This window comes from Anopheles funestus, chromosome X, assembly GCF_943734845.2.
Source record: "Anopheles funestus chromosome X, idAnoFuneDA-416_04, whole genome shotgun sequence".
Lineage (NCBI taxonomy): Eukaryota > Metazoa > Arthropoda > Insecta > Diptera > Culicidae > Anopheles > Anopheles funestus.
In genome coordinates, this window is record NC_064597.1 from 16,689,145 (window position 1) to 16,695,914 (window position 6,770).

The window sequence follows — 6,770 nt, forward strand, 5'->3', positions numbered from 1 at the left end:
TCTAGCACAGTGGCACAGTAGTAACCCTAGTTTTCTCGCTAAACGCGGATGCAAAACTGCGTAACAAAAGTGCGGTTAAGTGGTAGTTATCAGCGTCAGCGTCACTGACATGATTCGGTTTACCTTCATCATGTATTGGTCGGTATAGCAACCCGTCCCCTGTGGTACTTTGCACTGTCAAGCCGACGTTTTGTGCTTGCGCGAACTGTCCGCATCATCTCTCGCGTACATCGCATCTCCTGCCGTTCGTATGCGCATGCGGAACAGTGTAATGGCGGATTATACCCATACGGAGAGCGTTTATTACCGGCATACGTACGTATGCATGCGTATATGAAATTAGTTCCACTCTGTATCCAGGCTCAGTTCTTATCATGCTGTACCGCTTTCCAGGTTTCACTCCTGCGGCAGCTGGTAGTAGCGGTATGGGGAAACAAACTTGTCGACATGTCGAATGTGTCAATCTCTTCCGTACGGCAAGGCTTCAAGTTTGGGAGTGAAATTCGCGAAAAATGTATTATATTCATCGCACTTTCACCTACGCTTAACCCACATAAGCAAACAAAAGAGGTCTGGCTTTCTTTGCTCCCAGCGGCCAGTTAATGCTAGAATCTACCGTTGCTTACCGTATTTTCGTATTCAGGGTGCAGCTAATGATCCCTTTCACGAATTCGTGGGGTCATGGACGTGAGCTGCATGTGTTTGCCGGTGTGGTAAACATTGTCCGGTTCATTCTGCCATTGCTGTGCGTTAGCATCCATGTGTGCCCCACACGCGTTGCGATTGTTGAATGCTGATGATGCTTTTGATGTCAACTTCCGGAATTCCAACTACCTGAGGCGACACGTAACGTACAGAACGTGCTGTGGAAGTGAAATTTATCTAAAAAAAATTGTTAGGAAGAAAAGAGGATATGAGTGTGAAAGAGAGTGAGAGAGAGAGAGAGAGAGAGAGAGAAAAAAAAGCGAAACAGTTTAATATCTGATTCCTGTACAAGATATGAAATTCCGCCATTTGCTCAAAATGGCAACCGTTTGACAGCTGTCAAAGCATTATAGCTTTTACTATGCGCTTTACGTTTATCAAAAAAAAAAACGCTCGCCCACTCTAACAACGTTTAATAGTATTTTACCTTTTACGCATCCATCGGAAAACTATAATTTGTTTAGAAATTTTCCAATAATGTGCCCGAAACCATTACGGTGTATGCGTTTCACTAGGAAGTGTGGGAATGGTAGATCGAGGGAAGAGGGAAAGGGGCCAGAAGGAAGGCACAAGATGCGATACCCCGTGTACGGAACAATCAACAGTTGATGATGCAACATGCACGCAAAAAGGAGGCCCCTTTCGATGAGGCATAAGGTGTACGTTACACCGAAATGTTGTCTGTACGCGCGCGTTGGTTCCGTTTTTCCGAGCGGATTGTTGTTATTTCCCACTAGCTTTTCCTCCCCCCCCAATTGCTTGCCACCCGCTGTGGCGCTGTTTTCCGCTTGGTGCCGTGCTTCGGTTCGATGGGTTTTCGATGAATTTCTTCGGCCGGTAGCGCCGAGTGCAACAACCGCAAAGGAGCACAAACTACGTCAGAGCGCGTACATATACACACACATCGTAACGTATTCCCATGGATGAGATGGTACAGACAGGTAGGGTGAAGATGTAGGACTCCTCTTCATCCTTCACTCCTATCTAGCAAAAATAAAACAGCAGCAAAACATCTACCCCAAAACCAAAAACCCATTAGCTCGTTCGCGTTACATTAAATTAGCAACATAAGGTGAAACATTGGTTTGGAAAAAAGATTGCCTCGAAATGTGGAATGCAAACATCACTCAAAGGTATGATTCTTAATCAGTCAGTTGCATGTGTTTTTGTTGTTGTTTTCTGTTATGTTATGTTAACCAACCAACTACCAACATAAATACCTACCAGCCCGCTCCACACCCGTTGTTGGTTTGCGGCGCTTCCTACTGACTACCGCATATCAGACATACGGATAACAACTCAGAATATTTCATTCGTCTAATTTTTGCCAAAGCTTGCTGAGCTAAGGAGCACCATTTCCCGGGTACGGAGCCTCTGTAGGTAATTACCAGCTGTCCGCGGAACGAAATACCGATATCCGGCAGGGTCGGTGTGTAAATTTTACGTATTAAACACTACCCTGCAATATGGCGCCAATGTACCTAGGGGCGGTCCTATGGCAATGCACTTTTGCGCGCTGTCTCGGACATGCATGGCGATCGGGCAAAGCGTACGGATAGGATGCACCGCGATGGAAACTGAAAAAAAATACACACATAAATTAACAACTACTGCACCGCTACATATTACGCTAGCAAGAGTAAGCGCAACATCATGCTTTGCATTGATACGAGGGGCTCATATGCTAGGTGTAAGGAAGTGTCAGTTCCCGTGGCAGAAATGCGGATGCAAAAGGTTAATAATCCACCGTTTTTGTAGTTTTTGTTGCGTGCGTGCAAATTATGGTACCGACCATGGGCACTCCATTACTATGTTGCACGTGTTTTGTTAAGCTCTGTTGGTGATGTTTTTTCCAACTTGGGGTTTTCGGTTGTTGCTTTACTTACACTTCTGTGTTGGTTTTGTTTTACTTTTGCTGTTTTATATGTTAAGATTATCAGTTGCAGATTTTAATACCGTTGTTTCTTTTTGTTTTCTTTTGTTCATGTTTTAATTACTGTTCCTTTATATGTGTTACTTCTACATGTTTAATCAGTTTTCTATTATTTTTAATCCTTATTTTTTCTGTGTCATATTATTGCATATTATTAAGTTATACGTCACTATTGTGTGACTCACTTAAATAATTACTACTCACTTAAATAATTAATAATTATTTGGTATTTTATTTTCAAATGTTTACTCGTTTTTTGTAGGTTTTTGTTCTTCATTCATTTTGTGTTTTAACATGCCATTAAACGCTTTTCTAGATATTGATATTGGCAGATATAGATCTAATACTGAACCAAGACCACAGCTGACAGTTTTTCACATAGCTAACCTAATATGCGCATTATCACACACGAACAAGCTGCGGGAGAAATATCTCACTAGCGTGGAGGATTTTTTTAATCCGCTCAAGAGAAGTACAAACAGCATCGATACAATCCGTATTTTTGAAGCACCAAATTCCAATTCACCAGGGTCGGGTTTTAATTAGATTGCTGCGAAGTTGTATGCATAACGCTAAAAGTACACTTAATAGCAAAAGCGTAAAAGCACCAACACCAGCACTCATCAGACACTCGATGAAATTATAGTAAACAAAAGAAAAAGGGAACATTCAATTGCAGATACACACGGCGCGACGTAAGTGTACTGGGCAGGCCACAATGAAGATGAAAGATGCGGACAGGGAAAGGCAAAGAAAAAGGAAGCAATAACAAAAAAAAACTGTTGCCGATGGTAAAAATCATTATTGCTTGAGGTATATCTGGGTGTATTTTTTTTTTCTTTCTTTATTTGTTGTTTGCTCAAACCAATCAACATGAAGCGCAACCATAGCCCGCAAACATTTCCTCGCACTGGTTCCTATTCGTGTAGGAGCCTGGAGCCGTTTCGAACTGGGAGGTTGTGTGTTGGAATCTCTTTAGTTCTTTTTTTCTGGCTGTATGCCTTTGTAGGTTAGTGAGTCGGATGTAGCTGTCAATTATAATGAAACGGCACCTGTGTTTGGCTAGCTTTACGATTGTTTGATCAGACCTGGTAGAGTAACTCTAGCGTAATCACGCAGTATGCGGCTTGACAGAACGTGGTCCTTCCGAGTTAAATCTACTGAGATCTGTCCGAAAATTTAGAGCACTCGACATACTCGGCGCGAATGTATTAAGATTGAGATGCGCAACATCGATGCTTTAAAATATGTTCCTTATCTAAGATGGATCGCGAAACGAAATGTATGGAAATGTGCTGAACGCTTCTGGCAGTAGCCTGACAGCTAGCTTACTGAGGCGTGAACGAGAAACAGCACAAGAGGGGACAGGGAATAAAAAATCAATCTATTTTGTTTAGCGCATGATAAAATGCAAAGTATTTCCACATATTCATCGGTATGCGGTGCGTTGCCCCTTTTTGTGCCACAGCGCTATGTTTGGCTGCGTCCCACATTGAGCTAAAGGAGTGAGAGAGAAATTGGCACATTCCCATATTTTGTGTAGGGGTTTTCGGTGTTGTCGATCACTGCGTACCGCTAGCCTAACTGCAATCCGGCAGGTGTTTGAGGATGAGGGATCTCGTAAACAAAACACACGAAAAAAAAGGAAAAGGTTAAACTTTCTTCGTCTGCTTAATAAACATGGTTTCCTTTCGAAACTGAGCGGTGATTAATATCGCGTCTAACACTAGAACACTCCTGCTTTCGGTGACATCGATTCGTTTTGGATATGGATTTTTGGACACCAATGGTGATAGTATTAGAGAAGACCGTAACTAATTAGCCATTCAAATCACGTGCCCACGGAACGGGAACATTGAACTATTTATGTTAAACTATATACCTACGTACTGTATCTTTATCTTTAGTAGCTAAAAAATAGTACACACGACAAATATATTACAGAATGGTTTTGGTATTCCAACTCAAAAGAATGTACACTTGCTATAATTACTGATAGCATTCTATAATACAAAATACACTTATTCTGCCGCCATCTTGGATAATTTAGTGTTTACTTCCATTATGTCACATTTAGCATATGTAACTGTCAAATAATAAAATGTGAAAGAAACCAAAAATAATTAAACATTAAAGCATTAAACATTGAAATTATTCGTTAAAGAATTTTTTTTAAGTTCAATCAAGTCAGGGTTCAATCAAATAAACAGTACTAAATATGTTAACCGTACCGGGCAAATACTAATTCTATTTGGTTCTAAATATTTGACATTTCGTCATCTTGTTGCAATGACATATCCATCATAAGAGAGAATGCATAACAAATAAATCACACTACTGTGCAGATGGTGGTGAGAATTTGGGCTGACTTTCCAAACCAGTATGTAAATAAAAACGAGAGCAAACGATTGCATTACCGGTAAGAAATTTCATTAGGCAAAACCATTATTTCATAATTATTTCCATCGGGCGGGAGTACGCATTCGCAGCCCGAAACGCAAACGGAACGCTGGTAGAGATAAAGTAATAGAAGAAGAGTGGTAAATAATAACAACAGGCAACAGGCTTAATATGTAAGCCAAGCACCATTCCAGCGTCATTATTATCACAGCGGCGATCTAGCGAAGCGTTACCGTAACGATTCGGAACGGTACTATCAGCCCCAGGAGAGCCTAATTACACCGAACATATTTTCGTAAAGCGTAGAAAAGACTATACCGTTTTGCTGATATGCCCAGCACAACAGCAGACGCGGTGCGCGCACGAAGGATTTGCTGGCGTGAAAACTGACTCCGAAAAACCTTATAACGGGAGTTTCCCGGATATCGCAGGGAAATTTTTAACGACCGGCCGGCACTGAGACTCTAGCACTGATAGCCACCTGGTGATGCCTTTGCTCAACCGAAAAGGTTTGAGGTTTTTTTTTTTTCTACTTGCTGCTTTTAAGAATGAGGTCATGTTTAGGAAGCTGAAGGATGTGAACAATTCAAAGCCATTCGTAGCTGTCAGTATTGAACGTTGATATATTTGTTTCTTACGTTTTGTTTTTTTCTCCGATATATTACCTGGTTGGTAGTAATGAATGAGTGATTGTGTGTTATCGCTTTATCGCAAGGGGTAAGTAACGAAGCTCGTAGATGCTCTTCAGCTGCTGACGTCTGTCAGTTTGTACGAGCCGGATACTATTGTCCTGCAGTGTCGCTCCCGGATAAGAGGGACGGGCGCGTACGCTGCTCGCATGCAAAACAGACCTACATATCTCGGCCTCGATTCCGTACTGCTTGTTCGCGTATGAAATCTCATTACTGTGTTCGCATACCACACGCGTAAGCATCACCATGTAGCGCGTGTGAATACAAACATCTTCAAACAACGCTAACGGAAGAAGTTGGCCGCGGCTCAGCATCGTTAGTGATGAAATGAGAATCAACAAATTTTGCCCATCTCGTCCGGTCAAAAATCCATACCGTTCGGGATCCGGTTAAAACAAAGCAAATCCCCTTAAACCTTACCCCCGAAGCAAGGGGTTGAAAACAAACTGAAAAATATTGGGGGAGTGAGAGAGAGAGAGACAGAGAGAAGGAAAGAGATTGAGAGAGGGAAGGAGGAGAGATACATTTTAATTATATTAATAAAAAAATGAATCAAAAAGCACTCGTTTACACCCAAAAACCTTCCCGGTCCAATTGGCTTTTGCTCGTCCCAAAACCCCGGGACAAGAGTGGTTTGTAGACGCTGGTGACTAATTCTCGCTTGTGTCGAAGCGCAGCTAACCGTTGCCATAATGGTACACGGTCACCTAGGAGGCGGTTGTATACGATCGGTACGCTCCGTGGCGCACACACGGAGCTGCGACACTGCGTTCGAGGGAAGAAAAAAAAACTTTCTCCACTTCGTTCCAACAAAGTGTGTCACCAGTGCGTCGCATGTGTCTATTCGTTCCCTTCGCCCCTTACATGAAATCACAGCCCATTTGCCTTTATAGTAAAAATGAAATTGTTTGTCTTTAATGGCGAAAAGAATGTGCACGCATTTGATTGACTGCGATGGGCACGGGAGCGTAAACGGTAAGTGCGCTCACAACACAAAACCATCACCTTTTAAGTGACGTTTTGCGGGACCTGAGGGTATT